Below are 19,827 nucleotides of genomic sequence, written 5' to 3' on the forward strand. Positions count from 1 at the left end.
AAAAAACTGATTTTCTTCTGTTACTGGCAAAATATTTTTATATCAGTTCAAAAGATACCCAGATGAACAAAGTATTGCTGGTAAAAAATACATTGCTCACCAAAATAGCCCTTTGTATTTTCATGCTAAGTTTAACCATAGCTTTGTAGTTATAGGATCTAAGAGCAGGATTTGCTGAGAAAGTAGTAGAGAAGTAAAAATCACTTCTTTAGAAGAAATATTTTTACATTGAGGTACAAGATTGGATACTATGTCTACCTTTTATTATAAATATTTAGTTCACTTTAATGCATTATTTACTCTATATTCTTAACAGTAGGTTGTATGTAGTTGATTTTAATGAGAGTTTATCAAATGCTCATTATTTGCATCAAAAATGATCTTTACTTCCCCTTTTATCAGGTAACTTTTTCCCAGTCTGACTTGTAACACTTCTCAATTTTGTCTGCCAATAGAAGGAGCTCCTGCATTAGGCAAGAAGCTGAAGCTCCCAGGAGAAACTTTCCTCTTGTGCAGACAGATAGATTCTGGCTTTCATACTGTGTGATGTGTACAAGAATTTTGATTACACTTTTGGTACAAACTAGCCAGTCATATTGCAAACAAACCCTGTGAGATTATTGCCAGATAGCAACACAGCACTGCTTAGAGGAAAGTCTGTTTTGGGGGAAAAAAGGTTTATCTGCTTGTATCTTGTCAAACTGCAGTGTCTGGAACCCCACTGCTGTAGATGAGTAGTTGGTGTTGCCCCCTGTTCTTCATGATAATGGACGCTTCCAGGCTGCACCTTAAACTACTCAGTGATATTAGAGAAACACTGACAACCAGAATAAGGTAAAACACCAGCTCCCAAGGATTTTAAAGATGTTGTAGGTATGAATTGGGGAAAGCAAACACATGTACAACCTGCGTGGAAAGGAGGAGATGCACCTGGAAGAAAGCAAGATAGGAACTTCAGCAAAATAGATTCCAGTTTGTTCTTATCTAAGTAACAGTTGGATGTTGTAAAAATGGTTTAAGAGACACAGAGAATTTTTGCCCTTTTGTTTCAGGCAAACCAGATATATTGTTTAAGCTGATTTTAAAGTAGCTTCACAGAAGTGAAGTGTGTACAATTTAGGCTGTTTTCTGAAAATCTTAATTTCATTATTTGGACTTAGATTTCTTAATTCATTCTGACAGACTTTCATTTTCCAATGGTACAACTGTCTTCTCCCATCTGCTTTTACTTCAGTGTTACATTCATTAATTGTTTTCTGGATCATTTGTATAGCATTTCTTAAGGACAAGCAAGAGCTTCTGATATCCAATGTGCCCTGCATTATCTTCCAAGTAATAGAAAAATATTCAGAAAATCTGATTCTCTAAATTCTGTGATTTGTTTACAGTGTTGAATCCCCTACTGCATAAAAATCACTGTGTTATTGCAGGATTAGAACACAAACCAAGAGTTTTAATGTCATTCTCCATTTTGTACTGAGAGTAAATTTAACTTTTGGGCTGTGGATTTTTGTAAAGGATGTCAGAAAAATGAGCAGAGATTGTGCTGTGGTCATGAATGTGAGGTTGTTTTGTTCCTCATACAACTGAATTGTAGGTTTCTATTCAGATTTTCTTTCACCCCATTTTCCGAAAAGCCTACTTATTTCATCCTGCTGTCCCACAACATATTTTTAAAGATGTCTTAATGAAATGTAACCTGTACTATGCCTGACAACTTAACTTCTGCTATTTCCAAAAATTACTTTTCTTTCTCTTTCTTTCAAATATTAAAGCCCTGTATGAGTTTGTATGAAAGTGAAGCATGAATTGAGTACATTAACTACCAAGTGACTATGGGTAATTAAAATCAGTAATGAGTTGATGGCTGAGCTAAATAGCTGAGGCAGCAGTCTTTGTTCTAATGCTCTTATGGTGCTTGTATTCCTGTGCAAAAGTTAGCCTCATTTCCTTTTTATTTTCCATTCATTGTTCCTTATCTGAAGAGTTTTTGCTTCGCTTTATCAGTACAATGGTGCAGGAGAGAAAATAAAACCCATAAAACATGCTCTGCTTGCCCAAGTGTAATGAAACAGGGGGCATTATACAAGAAAGATCCCTCCTGACTTGCTTTATGTGGCGTTTCGCCTGTGTGAGAGTGAATGATCTCTCTTCCTGAAATACCTGGAGTAAAAATTGAGTCGTCAAGCAAAAAAACCCTGTAATAGTCCCTTCCAGACGTGTACAGATTGGAGCCTTTACTTGCAGTTAGGCTGCATATCAGAGTCCCTAATATACACTTACAGCTTCTACAGACAGATGAAAAAGCATTGAAAAAAACAAAGTGAAGAATATCACATGAGACCTGAGAGACTCAGTGAGGTCTTGGGGATTGTACTTCTTCATTTTTTGTCAATTTATGTTCTATTGGCTCTGTGAACTCAATAGAGATGAAAATCTCCATCATGGGATATCACCCCTAAATACTCCAGGGACAGATTTGCAGGTGAATTTCATTCTTTTATCTTCCACATAATTCATCCAGTATCAAAAGACCAATAAATTGACAACAAATTCCTGGTAGAGCATTCCCCTGGTATTTGGAGAAAATGTTGTGCATTGTTGTTTTGGTCTGGATTTGTTTCTCTGCTTGCCATCTTCCTGAGAGGGAAGCAAATCAATGATATAACCAAGTTATGTTTCATCATATCTCACATTTGAATGACTTTTATTATTATTTTTTTGCTTAAGGTACCTATCCTATACTACTTCACTTCAAGAAAAGGTTGCACTCCTATTCTCTATATTAATAAATGAAGAGCTGGGATATAGAGATTCCAGCCTTCAGCTCAAATTCTGCTGTCTTATTACCTAGAATTTACTTGGATCTCAGGTCATTTTATAGAATTGTGAAAAAGTTTTATAAAATTATGATTACCTTTACTACAAATATATCGATACTTTTAAGCATCTTTTACATACACAAAAATTTGCAACATAGCTCAAGAAAAATTTATTTCAAGTAATTATTGCTCTCAATTTCTTTCAAATCCAGAAGAAAAAAAACTTTAGCATAGCGGAAAAAAAAATGCTTTTGCTGCCTAGTCAGTCCAGGTCACTTAGTTATCATGACCCCAGACTGATCCTCCTACATCATGCCTCTAAAGTTGGAGACTCTCTTATGACTTTGTGTTGAAATTATGCTATCTGTGTCAAAAGATCAGAGTTCAAGTTAGTGGCTTCCTAATAAACATACCGTCCTCACAAAAGATCTGAGAATTTGTAGAAAATCTACCTCTCAAGCTTATTTTTTCAAATAAAAATGCACAGGTTCAATGCTGCTGTTACAGCACTGTGGTCTAACAGCAGCATATAATCTGAGAGCCTATTGATCTCATGATCACAACACCCAGCTTACATGAGAACAGGGAGTGATTAGGTTCAAGCTCAAATTCTTTCCTCAGTCACATTTCAGCTCTCTGGCTGTAGCTTTCAATCTTTATATTTGCTCTAAGACAGACCGTTCTCCCTGCCACACTCTGGGCTTAACTGTGCATACCAATATCTTTCTGCATAGCAGAAACGCCTTCATGATCACAACAGGTGATACGTAGATGTTTCTGCCTCTCTTGATGTTCCTTGTTTTACCTCTACACTTATCTGTGCAGCTAAAGAGAAAATGTTCTGGTAAGCCACTGCACTTGATAGGCATCCCTGCAAACTGCACTTGATAGGTGTCAAAAATTTCTTTCATTGAATTTTATCATCTACATCATGAGCCAAGACATATTGCACAAATGTCTAAATTTAACAAATGTACTTATTAACAACTAATTGATATCAAATGTGAGATGGAAATATGCTCAGAACTACTAATTCACAGACTCTTCTTTTTTAAGCTTTTAAAGACAGAAGAGTTTCGATGAAGAAAATGAAAAAAAGCAACCCCCCCCAAACCTCAAAACTATGCCTGTTATCAGGATAGTTAAATAATAATTACTATTTGTTAAGCCCATGTGTGGCAGATTAACCATGGACATCAAATGCCTATCACTTGTATTTGCTGCTCCTTCCTCCTCATGCTGTTTCCTTGCTCCAGCATAGGGTCCTTCTCACAGGAGAAAATCTTCCATTAGCTTCTCCAATGTGGGTCCTTCCCAAAGGTTACAGTTCTTCATGAACTGCTGCAAAACAGATCCTTTCCATGGGGTGCAGTGGCTCAGGGATGGACCACTCCAGCATGGGTTCCGTACTGGGTCAGAAGTCCTACCACAAAACCTGCTCCAGCATGAACTCCTTTACATGGGCTGCAGGTCCTGCCAGGAACCTGCTAGATTGTGGGTTCTCCATAGGCTGCATATTCCTCCATGACATCCTCCTGGCATGGGTTCTTCGGTGAGCTGTAGCATGTATTTCTGCTCCTCTGTGGTCCTTAGCAAACCACAGAGAGACAACCTGCATTCACCATGGTCTTCTTCTTGGGCTGTAGGGGACTCAGAGCATCTTCCCCCTCTCCTTCTTCACTGACCTTGGTATCTGGCAAGCTGTTCCTCATTCCTCCCTCCCAGAGATGCTGTGCAGCACTTTTTAATCATTCCTTAAATATATTTTCAGAGAGTTTCCACCAGTGTTGCTGCTGATGGACTCAGCCTTGAGCATCAGGTCCATGTTAGCTGTGTCTGACATGAGATAGCCCCTAATCTCCTCTCACAAAGGAGTCACTAACCTTTGCTAACAAAATCTTGCCAAGTAAAATTAACATACCGGAAAAAAGAAAAATACCCAAACCCCACTTTTCTATACACTGTCCTTTTTTCTTCAGAAAGTAATTAAGTATCCTTGCAGGTGAGATCCTCAGTCTTTCTCTTTATGACTTTATGAGTATATGTGAACTTATTTGCAACTTTAGCCAATGAAATATCTTGCTTCTGTGATAATATCACAGTAGAATTCGTACGTATACGGAAGAACATCATATTCTGAAAACATGTAGTTTTTGAGTTTGTCAACAGTGAATTTTCCATACAGATATACTGACTACCTGCCTTTCTTTGAAGATCAGCACAGTTATCAACAGCAGAAATATTTCACCTCAATATTTTTCCATCCTAATTTTCACTGTTTTTTTCCCTGTTAAAAGTTGCAATTGGACATCTTTGTGAGATACAGCTTTATGTCCTGGAACGGTGCTATTTGTTGTTTTTTTGTTGTTGTTGTTGTTTGGGGGTTTTTTTAATGCTTTAATTCCAGACATTTCCTATTTTATTAATCGTGTAAGCTATTATCTTTTACAGTATAGACCCTCTGTCTCTATTAAATGATACGATAAATGGATGAACTCACAAGATTTAATGCAAGCAGAACGTACATATATGGTCTTATATAAAAATGCTTCATGTTTGGTGAAAAATCTATATTTTTTTGTTTAGCATTCAATGCTTTTAAAATGTCTGTTTCTCCTAGGCTGTGTTTCCCAGTCCTCACATCAATAACTTCTGTTAGCATGTTCCTGCAACTGGCCAAAAAAAGTTCTGATAAAGGAAAGAGATTCCTTTCACAGATGGTGCTTATCTTAGTGTTGACAAACAACACCAAAAAAAGCCCTTGTCATTCAGAGCAATATTTTCAAATGTTCCAGAGTGGTAGTAGATAGGAAAATGTTATCCAAACATTTTTATAATTACAGGTGTTTAAGCAGAGTTAGGGAGATGTGGAAATGATTTTTATGGCCTTTTAATAAAAAGTATTATTTCATGAAAATATATAACATCAATTTTTAAAATATGGGTAAAATATTCTCCAGAACTTAGTAGCTATCAATAGTAAATTAAAATAAGCGTGCTAGGTGTAATACGATGTTCTACCCACTTTATTTGCCTCAGCACCTCATAACTACAAGTTGTTTAGATTGTAAATCTCTCAAGAGAAGGCTGAGGAAATTTTGTTAACCTTAAAAAATTTTGGTTCAACACTTTATGTTTTGAGAAGAAAAACGTGTATTCCATAGCAATAGCATGCAGACTAAGAATGACAGCTGGTCTGTAAACTCTTAACATAAAAATAATAGAGGCAAATGAAATTGTCTCTATGTACAACAGAAAGATTTATCCCCAGCTTACCTCCCCTGGTCTACTGTTGCTGTGACATCTGAAACAAATGGTTGAAAGAGCCACTGCAGGAAAGCAGGAGAGGACAAATAGGTGCTTTGTTACACAAGTCATGTTTTCAAAAGCTGCTTGCTTAAATTTGCATGCAAAACCTGCTTCTACCTATGAAGCAGAGCCTGTATTTTATCACCAACATACAGCTGTATCATCAAAGGAAGTGATGACTTCTTCAGTATGGATCTTTTGGAAAAATTTAGACATTGTATTTCTGTGTTGTATTGTGTTTATCTTAAATTGTGTTTATCTTAAACCATCATCCAATCCCATTTTCATAATGACGGAGTTTATTTGTCTGCCAACACATCTGGTTTTTTCTGGTCTCAAATGTGAGCTCTGCCTAAGCCATTGAATGAAAGTTGTTACTCGCTTAAGTTTTCGTGATCCTTTACTTAGATTAAGTGGACATTGTTCAAAGCTCTCTTGCTAAAACCTTGTGAAGCTGTTGGTGCTGGAAGTATGTGAGCCTCCTTGCTGTCTGGGGAGGTGTTACTGTCATTCCAGAACAAAAACACTTACAGAAGTAAAGATATCCATACAGAAATTGCAAAGATGGTGGCAGGATGGATTTGTCAGAGACAAAAGGCAATGACAGATTAAGAAAGCTAGGTATCACTCTCATGATTTTCTTTCTGAGGCAGGTTTGAGACCTTATACGGCTAGAGAATGCCATCAGCACTGGGTCACTAGAAATAGGCATATTTCAGAGTTAGGGAAGGAAACTTACCACAATCCAAAAAAACTCCAAGCTATTTGTGAAGCCAGAATGTCATTTATAACAACACAGTCTTGATCCAGGACTAGCAGAATGAGAAAAGGCAATAACATTACGCTGCAACTGGATGTTTTCTAAAATGCTTCTTTAGTTTCATTTTAGACTTACATGGCAGACCTAGGCAATCGTTCATTTTTTCTCTCCCAAATTCAAACCAGAAATTATATAAATGGTAAATGAGGTGAGAAATTTCCATTTCAAGTTTAAATTTACTTTTTCAAATTAATACATATTTTAAGCTATTGGTATTGCTGTTTTTATAACATCAAGAAAACTCACAATCCAACATACTTAGGTAGTTGTAAAGACCGATTTCTTTACTTGTACTTATTGTGTCTTAAACATTGTCTGAGTGCACTGCTGTGTGCAGCTGCTCCCCTCCCCCACTTGACTATACATGCTCATCCAAAGTGTTCAGACAGAAGTTATTCTCGCAAGAGTCTATTGAACAGGGAATAACCCTGGAGACACCTGCCTCAATCTGAGAACCTTCCCAAAGGAGCTTCTGCACATGCCCCAGTTTGAGAACGTTCATAGCAAGACCACCTCATATATGCTAGCAGGGCGTGGACTTGACTTATAAATAGTGCCTGCTAAAAGGGAACCCACTACTCCATGAAACCCACCTGACAAATTGCTGCTGCTTCGCTGGTCTGGAGAAGAACTACTGAACCACGTGTTCCTGAAGAATTGCTGCTGGTGGAGATGCTGCTGGATGGGACAATTGAGGAACCGCTGTGCCTCACTGGAGTGATAATTTTTCCTTTTCCCCTACTACTTCTTTCTGTATCTTTCTCTGACTTATATTACCATACCTTCTTTCTCCTTGGCAATATGGTGTATCAGATCAAATCCGAGTTGTGTTTTAGTTTATTTAGTGACCTTGGTTTCCCTCAATGCATCAGATTGGGATCTGAACAGATTGGGAACCTTTTTTGAAACTTTGAGAAGTTGTGATTAAGAGTGCACCTGTGTGTCTGTTTTATGCTTTTGGCTGTGTCCAAAAATAAGCACTGCATTTGAATTTTCCCTGGGAGAGTTGTCAGTCTCTGATTTACCTTGTACATACCAAAAGAAACCTTTTTGCCCTGCCTCTATGACAGTGTAGGTCAGGATGGGCCTTAACATCAGAAGCAGGCCATAACAATATTAAAATATTTTTTAAAAGCAAATAACATCATCTCTACAAGTTCAGCAGTAGCTTAATCAGAAAGGTGCTGGAAACGATACCAGATTTAAAAAAAACCAAAAACATTTTAAATATTTTCACAATCATGTATTATCTGTAATTCAGAATATGTGATTTTAGAAATATTATTTATAAAACTACAAATGGAAATGTTTACTTTTTTTCCAAGCCTATTTGCCAGATGTGACAATAAATAATATTCTTTATGTACATGGGTAAAAGATATAGGAAGACACATTGGTAATTAAGTTTTCTGTGGTGTATCTGAAGTTTCTTCTTTACAAAAAGAGATTTCAAAATATGACTGAAAAGCCTCTTCGTGTCACCGAAATTGTATTAGTTGAAAATAACATCTTCATTTGACACATTTTATTTCCAAGCAGTAAAAACTATTTTTGTCCCTATTATATCTGTATTCCATTCATAATAGTGAATGACTAAATGGCACTCAGACTGGGAAGTCTCCTCATGTGATTTCTTTCGCTTGGCCTTTGTCCCGCAATGAGGATTAACATCAGCCATAATTGCAAAGAAGTGAACCAGTCTTGCCATTTTAATTCATTCCCTGGTTATTGCTTCTTACTCTTTTCCGAGACACATATAGGAATGCAGCAGGTTTTTAACAACACTCCATACTGCTCCGTGTCTTGGGAGCTGCAGAGTCATCCTGTGCAAAGGAGATCTAAGGTTTGCTGTGCAAGTTTAATGTTGTTATTCTCTTTTTCTTTACCTTGGGATTGCGTTACCCTTGAGAAACTTGTGTAAAAAATTGACCTACTTCTGGAACGGAAAAAAATCAAAATTTCTGAAAACGGAAAAACCAGAAATTATGCAAGACGCTGTGTTTTCCACTTCTGGAATTCTTTAGACTCCAAAAGGATAAAGTCTAGGAGGATGGGAGCTTGAAGAGAAAGCTGACTATCAGATGGGAAAACTAACAAGTTCCAGAATTTAGAGCTTCCATGGGAAACTGACTAGATACTAAAAAACACTCAGGGGCATGATTGCAAAGTTCTCCAACTAATGTTCTTTATATCTGATGAACAGACTCATGTCTCCTGTAACTGGATATAAAGCTGTGCCTCTTATCTTTTATTTCTTTTTTCTTTTTTAGTTTTTTTTTGAAAGTAAAAGAAAGGAAATTAACAAAATTATCACATCTGAACTATCTTTAAAACAGGGCCAGTGGACTACTGCTGTGCACTTTGAACTCTTTTATTGTTGATACCAAAAGCATGTCATCTGTCTGTTTACAATCTTAAAAATTTGTTATCAGTTAACTTCTCAGTTCACATCCTCTCACTCGAAAGCATTACCATCTTTTTTCTCAAATACTAAATAAAACACAACAAAAATCAAAAACTAATAGCAATATTACCCTTAACATAGCCATGGCCAGTATTGATTCACTTTATCATTTGCTGTATGGAGAAATATGTTGAACAATGAAAGAGTGGAACAGACCTCTAAGAGCAAAAGTGATAGGATAAGTCCATCGATATAACTGATTAATACTGACATGTTCCTTCAAGGCAAGGGAAAAAGAAAATTCTCTTCTTTATTTTGAAATGTACTTTAAGATGCCTCGTATCTGTCAATATGAACAACTTATGCTTTATTTTCTTTAGCTGCACCTGAATCCATCCAAGGTACTTATGTTTCTAATAATCAGTTAGCAGTTTCATAGACACACTCAAGAACAATGGACACAAAATTCAGATTACAAGTTCTGCAGAAGTTACTTAAATCCAAGCGCATGAAGTTGGAGTTAACCTGTGGGTTTTTACAAAGAAGTTTTGAGACTCAAAGTTAAGTTTCCTAAAATGGCAGTGCAGAAGGATTGGAACCTATCCCGCTGTCTTTGACTGATTCTGAAAATCTTATTTGTTCATCTGGAAGATTTCTAGATGGATTTAGGCAAGTTGCTTATGCATATAAATAAACATATATTTCTAATATATAATTGAATACACTAGTTGTGTGTATATACATGGCAATAACTAAATGAGGAATAAACGTTTCTAGAATATAGATCCATGATTGTAGATAGTGATTACCACTTTTAAGGTATTTTAAGAAATTTGAATTATTTATTACTGTATGTGAGAAGTATTTTCTCTTAATAAGACATTGGTGAAAGACAATGAAAGTAAGAACTGTAACAATTCTCCATAGATCTTAAGAACTTGAATTTAAACTATTGTTCTCTAAATACGCAAAACACATATATAGTAGCCCTGTGTATTGTCCTGTCGTCCACAGTGCACAATAAAGATAGACATACCTATTTAAGTATTTTTTGTTAAGTTGTTCATGTACAGTGTATTTTACTGGCTCTGAATTACAAGCAAACAAGAAATATCTGCATTCAGATTTCTGAAACATTTTTTTCACCGTGACAGTGCACAGACTTCTGCTCTGATCAAAACTGTCTTTTCAAAAATTTTCTTCAAGAACACTTAAAGTACATAAATAAAGAATAATGCATTGTAAATGTTAAAGTGTTATCAAAACTACAGTGACAATGTAATCAGTAATAAAACGGGGAGCTGACTGTCTATAAAAGACCTTCACAAAATCCAGTGCACGACTTTTTGAGAAGTGTACTGTGGAATGGATATTTTTAAGATGGCTAATCTCTGAAATAACTTGGTTCACTTTTGGTACTGTTGCACAAGATGTCATGCTCAGCTGTGCATGCCCTTTTTCTTCAAGGAGATAAGAAGACCGATATTTGGATTTATACTTCTTGTTTCTAAGTTATTCAGGCAAAATGAACATATTGGATTTCTGACAAAATTTGCAACTGAACAGAGAGTATTATTAACTGCACTATCTTTGTTCATTACAATTATATGTATTCACTGAGTTTGAGATCTGTCACAATACAAAAGGGTGACCATTTTTTTAACTTCTGAAGACTTTAGTTTAGTTGACTTTAGTCAAATGTGCGATCATGCAAAAAACAGTTCCATCTGTACTTTTCTGTTCCTTTTCTGCTCACATATACATATTCAGGCTGATCATTTGTAGGAAGAGATGATCTAACCGACAAAATCTAATGCTATAAACTGTCCATTGAAGGAGGAATTAAGTTTTTATTATTTACACACAATGTTTTCCAGTGTGGTATCTGATTCTGTGTATACCCTTCATAAGATACTAAAGTAAAGTAAAACTAGCTAACTTAAATCACTGTAATAAATTCACATTCTAGTTAATGAGAAGGCAATATATTATTGAAGTAGAGAAATGTCAATGGAAGGTTGAGGTTAAAATTATATCCTACTGTTAATCAAGCCTTTTTTTAAGTACTGTAAGAACTAAAATTGTTAATGGAAAGAGGGGGCAAAGCACTAAGTAAAAGCAAGAATGAGTAGCAAGAAAACCAGCTTAGGTTTTACAGTACATAATTTTCTTTCTGCTAAGGACAATAATTAAATTTATGCTTACTTTCATGTTAAAGAACCAAATGTTTATATTGTGTTTAAATTCTTGGTAGAAATTTGTCACAGCTTGACTCAATTATAAAACATCAAGAAAGGTACTCAAATGGTTTAAATTAATCAGTCTGTGTAATGGCTTTATAATACTAAACTGGGTTATGATACTTCGGAGACAGAAGAATTTGCAGTACCAGCCATTCAAAGGTTCTAGCTCTGCAATTCCACTGATGAATTTATCACTCTTGGCACTGATGTCAAACATATGCCAATGACTGCTCATGAGATGGATACTACCTGAATCTAGCTTCTTAATTCAAAGCCTTAAATAAAGTATATTTAGCTCTAATGTTAAGTTATTTAATGTTATTGGTAACATACTATATGGCTAGCAAGGCTGTTTATCTGGAGAAATATTATCTATTTACAAGAGTTATTGATGAAGTTGTAACCTACAAGCAGTAAATATGCAAATTTTTATTATAGAGAATGTACAGTGGACAAATCAAGCCAGAAAAGTCACTTATACATCCCTTAAAAGTCACTCTTCCACCCTTCCCTAAATGGAACAAAGACTATCTAAGAGTGTTTAATGGTCCTCCACATAATGCATCTTTCTATCACATCTCTCTCTCTCCTTGTTAACAAAGAAACTTCACAAAGGCAAAAGATACTGTAACAGTATTTATATTTTACCTGGATGAGCATCCATTATCGTAGAATCATAAAATTGTTTGGTTGAAAAAGACCTTTGAGATCATCAAGTCCAATTGTACCTATCCACTACTAAACTATATCCCTAAACACCTCATCTACTTATGTTTTAAATACTTTCAGGATTAGTGACTCAGTACCTCCCTGGGCAGCATATTCCAGTGCCTAATAACCCCTTCAGTGAAGAAATTTGTCTTAATGTATAGTCTAAACCTCCCCTGACACAACTTAAACCCATTTTCTCTCATCCTATCACCTGTCACTTGAGGGAAGACACCAACACTCACTTCACCAGTTTCACCTTGAAAATCTCCAAGTCTGGAAATTGTACAGCTTCCCTTAGCTACCTGCCCCACTGGCCAGCATGGTCATGGGGAGAAAATTTCTGCTTGTATCCTCTCCAGTCCTCTCATTGTCTATTGTTGACTGCCATACATGTCCTGAAGGGCCTGACTCCATCTCCTCAACTCTCTCTGCAGGCACTGACTGCTGCTGTGTCCCTGAAGCTGTCCCTTGCCTTGGATTAACCCACAGCCCTCTTCCCACAGCTTCTCATTACAGGGCAATCTTCAGCCCTGACCAATACGGTAGTTTACCTTGACATTACCCTGGTTTATTCAGGGTAATGTCTTTCCTGAACTGGCTAGTTCAAAATATCAATATCCCTTTTTGTTGAGACTCTTGTCTTATTTCCTTTCTTATTTCCTTTGCTGTACTTGTGAAATACAGGAAATAAAAATGACAGCCTGTGACATATGAAATATTGCTTTAAATTCCGAGAATTCTTCACCAAGTGTCCATTTTTGCTTGATTCAGTGCCAGCTGTTGTGTTTGTTTTAGAAGACACTGATGTAAATGTAATTAACTAAATTACTTCCAAATATTCACAAATATTTGAAAATAGTTTTCAATATCTCATCTATATTATACCTTCAAGGCGTACTTGAAATTCCCTAGATTTTTGATGTTTCCTATGATCCAGTTATGTTTGTGTTACCTTTGCAGGCAGCTTAAACTCAGGCAGTATCCAGGCTGATACAGGTCTGAAAGGGTTTGTGACAGGCAGCATCATGATTAGGAGACCCAGATCTGTGCACTATTTATTTGCTTCCACAAAAAGGAAAAGCTGTAGCTGGGAGCTGCACAGGGTCTTCTGTGCTTCTGTATGCCAGTTTTGAAGATGTGTCTTCAGTGCGGCTCTTGATAAGTTGCTGGCAAGCAGCCTTGGTCTTGGGAAGGTGAAGATGTGATATAGACTCATCTAGTGATAAGATCCTTCAGTGTGGTAAAGAAACAGAAATTTTTGGTAGGAATTGTTATTACAAAAGGAGGAAGGAAGGAAATTGAGAGCAATTTGATATGTAAGTTCGTACTGAGAAAAACCTAATACATTATTTCTCTTGGGACACAACAAGAAATGTAATAATTTCCTGATTTTTCAATGTTGTTATGATGGTCTAAAGATACAGAGGAAAACATAGACAATATTATGTATAAATAACAAATGTAAATACTACTGTAAACAGTGTCTCATTGGACAAGGCTATTGAAATTTCCCATTATTGAATTATTGATGACACAAATCACATGCTTAGGTTTTATTAGGATTTGAGTCTTAATTAGTAGATTTTTAAGGATTTTGTTTAAGCACATGAGAAATGATTTCAAAGTTAGCCTTTTTTTCCCCTGTAGAAACTCTGTATTTTTCTTTCCTCATTTAAATTATTTTTGAGAATATCTTATATCCCACTTCCTTGTAGTTTTCATGAAAAATTAAAGCTTTTCTTTATTATGGCAAATAAGGATCTCAGAAATACTATTTAAAACAATAGTTTGGCTTTCTAAGAACAACCATTGACTTCAAAGATTAAAAAACTTGGCAGATAGAAAATGTAATATTTTCTTTCATGGGACAGGTAAATTTTCCTTTCTGAAACACAAATAAAATTATTAGAAGCAGCAGCGGGTATTTTATCACTGCCATCAGTAGGCAAAGAATTAATTGCTGTCGCTGTTCATACTATGATACCTTGTGGGTTACAAATTATATTTCTCTAACCTCAGCACCTTAATCAAAACCAACATGATCAGAGCTCATATTAATCTGCTGCAGCCAGCAGCAGTCTTTACATTTCAAATGAATGCAAGGTCAGCAGTATGGACTCCTGAAAGCAGGGAGCAAGCTTATCAGGAAAATGCACATGGTGAGGTCCAGAAGCAATGACAATGTGTAAAATCAAGTTAGCGTCCAGTAAAAAGGCATGCACATTGCAGTGCTGTTGCCTTTCTGTCAATTTGTTCCATGCTGAATCAAAACAGGGATTTGTATGTGTCTCAAGTGCTCACAAGCTCCTGGTAATTTGCGTGCTAGATATCTGAACTTCTATTAAATGAGCAGATACAACACAAAAAGAACAGTGTAAGTGGCAGATATACAAGAGCCTTTCCCTTAAGAAATTAAGCTGATCTGTAAAAGCGCTGTATTTGATAAACAGCTTTGTGCACAATAGAGGCTTGCCTTCTGTTTCTTGTGTCTGTTCACACCCCAGCTGGGCAGTCATACTTACACCTACTTATGAGGAATATAAGGAGAGTCCACCTGGCATGAGCCATATACCTGAACTTTGGGTAATATGTCTAGCCTGATCAAAATGTTGATTTATGAAGATTTACCAAGCAGATTGCTAAAGGAAATGGTATTACAGCATTCAATTTATGCTTTTTCTAAACACAAAACTGCTGGAACTTTTCTTTAGGAAGCACATTTTGAGACTGAAGAGAACAGCACTGTCCTTCCAACTACATTATACTTGAGATCATTTAACAAAATTAGTAAAAATATTGAGCTGATTTACGATTACACCAACAATTCAAAGCAGAATAGTTTAATGGTTTGAGAATTCAATTAATCATTAACTCTGTGGAAATGTGATAAAGGTATAATCTTAAAGCTGTGCAAGGTGAAGCCACTTAATACAATCATTTAGTTACCTTCTTGACGAAGAAATATTTGGCCCTATTTTTAAGACTAACTACCAGAAGTTGAGCACGAAGATTTATATTCTCATGCTTATATATATCTTTCATATATATCCATATATCTATGACTTGTCATGAGACATAGATATATGTCATATGACATTTCATCATATGAAAACAAGCTAATCTTTAGACACTTAACCTGTGTGTCTCACATTGAAAAATTTTATACAGGTTCTAGTTTATAGTCCAATATATGAAAATATCGTGACAATTCAGCTGTAAAAAATAGAGATTTCTGATGCAAAATACTGGCCAATTAATCCATGTTTTCCTTTCAGGAGCAAGTAGTTTCAGTGTCAGTCATTCATGGATTGCCTTTCTCTGTTTAGCTGAGGTGCTGATGAATTCATAAGAATATCAAAATTTAGTTTAGTTTAAATCCCCTCTAGAAAGTTATGCAGAATTTTCAATAAAAACCTTAATTATATTGTCCTTAGAATACTACCATACAAATGGCTGGTGTCACTGAGCATCTGTAGCAGTTCAGGCAGATACCTGTTTCACAGCTTCCTTCAGCGGAAGACAAACTACTTGACATAGTCTGGTGAGGATGTAGTAAAATATTTGCTGAACAAAGCAACAAGTTCATTTTGAAACTGGAGATTATGCTTTCTCTGTTTATAAGGAACCTGGAACAACATACCCGCAGTTTTGGTAAAGCATTCGGGATACGTGGAGATATGTATTAATAAAACTATGAATGCTAACTAAATAATGTCAAACCAATAACTATACAGAATAAAGCTCTCTGTCTAGATGAAATGAAATATAACAGTACAAGAACCAACAGATGTATGTATTTTTTTAATTGCTTGGATAGGTGTTATTTGCATTAAGCTACAGATATTAATTATGGGAAGTCTTGTTCCTGAAGAAAAGTAACGTTAGTTCTGGATTCAGAATTCAGCATTCAGATCTCAAGCAACAGATCAATCTCTGCTTTAAGAGGTACGCTTAGAAACCCTTGTGTAGCTCAACACAGAGCATACTCCCGGAACTGCAATTAAAAGATGAGGTTGACAACAAGGACATGCAGTTGTCAGGGCAAGTTTGGCAAGATGACATTTCCCATGACCGCAGGCAAGAGCATTCCAAGAATGCAGAAATTGAATACCCCTCAAGATAATGACTTATCCTGACCACTCTCAAATACACAGGGAAATAATATCCCCTATCAATTCTCAGTGGCATGTTTCCAGTTCCTGATGCTCCTGGAGCAACAAGATAGCAACTTTGCTCTGCAGCATTACTAAACTTCCTGTTACTTATTTTCTTCACCTGAATTCAATCCAGCTACATGGCCTAATGCCTATGTCAAACCAAGAAGCTTCAGGGAAAGCCACTCGTTCGTGGAGTGCTGAGGTCGCAACTTTTACTTCAGTGCAAGCTGGACACTGATTTATTTTTCTTTCTCCTCACTGTTCAGCAAACCTTGTGACAAATGCATGCCAGGCCGTGCAAGCTTCAGAGAAGCCAAGGACACTCATTTAATGAATGCTGACTATGCAAGTATTGCCTTCATAACCTTCCTGATCTACTTTTATGAAGCAACTGATTTTAAAACATGAATTTGAAGCAATATGTGCTGTGACTCTTGCTGTTTCCCTCTTTAAAAATTAACAGGAGCTCATAAATTTATAACCATTAAGAGGCAGGCTGCTGCTGAAATGTAATGGAAGATTTAAATTTGCAATGAAAGTCTTCCATCTTGCAGGTACACAACAGAAGGAGATTTTACTTCAAGAAGTGACCCCTGTATTATGTTCCGGCTCATGCAGTAACCACAGAACAGTCAGTTCAGCAATGTTGTTAAGTGCAAATATACTGCAGATTTTCCACAGGAAGAATATATGGGGTTTACTGTTATAGCAGAAACTTTTAAAAAAATCTTTCCTGTATGTTTAGAATCTTCTTGTCTTAGACCAGTGTATGTCTTTAAATTTTGCAAGACTGTGTTCTTTTGAATGCTCTATTTTATATAGTAGTAATACATTTATGAAACAAGGAGATTATGTGCTTAGTTTATGGGAGTGGTAGTTTTAACCTTGACACGTAAATCTCATAATGTAGTAGAGAATGGCTTTAAAAATTGCTATTAAAATCTGGCATGTCTGTTGAAATATTCCTCTCTGAATAACAAATGCTATTTCTTCTTGCTCACAAATTTCCTTGAAGAAAAGGGCAGCCATATTAGAGCACATAGAATAACCCACTATCCACTTTAATTATTCTTCTATCTTTTTTTTGATGTAAACAATAATAAACCTGAACAAAAAAAATGAAATAATGGTATGCCGCAACATAATCTTTCCATCATATGATTTTGTGTAAATGTGGGAAAGAATATGATGTAACAAATACTCTATACTGACTTCAGATATTACCTCCTATGTCATATTAATGCATGTGAGATGCTGAGCTTAAAATCTCCATTTGTATTGGTAGCAATTCAACTTTCTTAAAAAACAAAGTTACACTCCTTAGGAGGAATTTGACAGTAATCATGCTAAGTGTTAAGTATATATTTTGCTACTACATGTATTCCCTACTTCAGCAGAAGTACCTGTGTAACTGAAAGATACCAGTCTTTGGTGTGGAAGAGTTAGTTCAGCTTAGTTGACACTTTAAGTAACATATCAAAATAATGTTAAAGTTGCCTATCTTATTTACAGGCACTCTGAAAATTAGATTCTGGGGACATTCAAATGCTGACCAACAAATTTTATACAAAATAGCTACACCTTATTTTAAGATACACTTAATTAATACATGCTAGATTAAAAAGAAAACAAAAGTATGAGAAAGACCTGAATATGACAAAATGTAAAAAGCTATAATATTTATTTGTAGAAGAAATGAAAAATAAAGTGTCTTTGAAATGTGTTGTGATGTTTTTTTTGTTTGCTTCTTTGTTTCTTTTTTGAGTTTTTTTTTTTTTTCCAGATTGGAAATTGAAACAAAGAAAACAACCACTTAATGCCATTGATCAGACCATGCTTTGGAAGCAGACCCTGGATTAATGGGTTTAGGAATGTTCTTCTAAATTACAAACATTTGTAATGATCCTCCAAGGACAAACAGGGCACTCTGGTTCAATGAGTAGGTAATGAAATCGCTATATAGCTCTACTTATCAGAGTACAAAAGTTTGCTGGTGCTGCAGCACCAATGGGCTGGCAAACCACTGTTGGATTATCACTGTAGTATTCCCCATGTATTCATAAAAACTGTGTCTGTAATACTTATGTTCACTTTTTAAAAGCGGACTAATTAGTCTGTCACTTTGCCTTTTGTTTACATATTCTCATATATAGCTTGACACTACTGTGAATATAAATGGTTCTAACGAATGTACTTTTCAAATCCTATTTGTAGTAGATACCTTTGGGGAATATCTTTTCCTTCAAGATTTGTTTGATAAAATTAAGTCTGGGCTCAGAATGGTTGTGATTTATCTGTTACAGTGCATTTGCCATCCCTCTAGATCAATGTAATCATTTTTATGCTTTCACATACAAACATATGAACTATTTCAAATCAAATTGAGACATTACCTGCTTCCATAACTCTTTATGAATTGAAGCCAAACATTTTGAAAGGCTAGAAAAATCTCTCTCAGAAAAAATACAATATTTTTGACACTATTTCACTGTATAATCTAACCAAAGCTGCAAACACAGAGCTAGAGTTGTGGCAGCTTTTATTTCTTCATGGACTGTTCAGTGCAAGGAATATTAGAACTTTGATATGAGAACATTTTGTTTGTTGTTTTTCATTCTTAAAGAGGTTTTTTTTGAAAAAAAAAAACATCTGTTTTGAGAGACTCTTATCTCATCTGGATTTTGAAACACTTTATTTCTCTCCCTTAAGCACACAGATCTCAGACTTCATCCCATGCAGAGATGAAATGACCTTTCAATTATAGATTTGTAATGCGGGGCTAGAATCTGAAAATCAGAGTCAGTTTTACTGTGAACCAAATCAACTCTAGTCTCCACAGACTGCTGACCTGCTGTGTCTCTTTTGAAAGGCTACAGGAGTACAACCTTTCTGTTCCGGACTATCTGCACAACGTAGTGTTTGGGTCTGTCATCAGAGCTTAGTCAGAGTGATGTTAAATGGTCCTGCAAGACTTGTAAGCATTAGGATAGTAGCATAGACAGTAAAGAAATGTAAGACTTTCACACTAGATAGAAATACATCAGATCCCAGGGTATGACTTTATTGTGACAGAAAACCATAGAGAAATATTCATAACTGCATTTATTGCCTAAGCGATGCAGATCTGAAATGTGACCCTATCTTTTTTTCAGCATATTAAAATATGATCACAAAGTTCTGTGTTTTAGTCTCACTCTTAATAGCATTTTTTTAGGCTGGGTAGAAAAGTCTCTTGCATTGGTTGTGTGTTTTCCACAATGAGAGCAAATTATTTGTCCTGCTACATTATAGAAAAGTTGAGCTCTCTTCTGCCATTTGTCTATTGTTCATGAGATATGCTTTAAAATGATCATTTAATAGC

Source organism: Cuculus canorus, chromosome Z (genome assembly GCF_017976375.1).
Source record: "Cuculus canorus isolate bCucCan1 chromosome Z, bCucCan1.pri, whole genome shotgun sequence".
Lineage (NCBI taxonomy): Eukaryota > Metazoa > Chordata > Aves > Cuculiformes > Cuculidae > Cuculus > Cuculus canorus.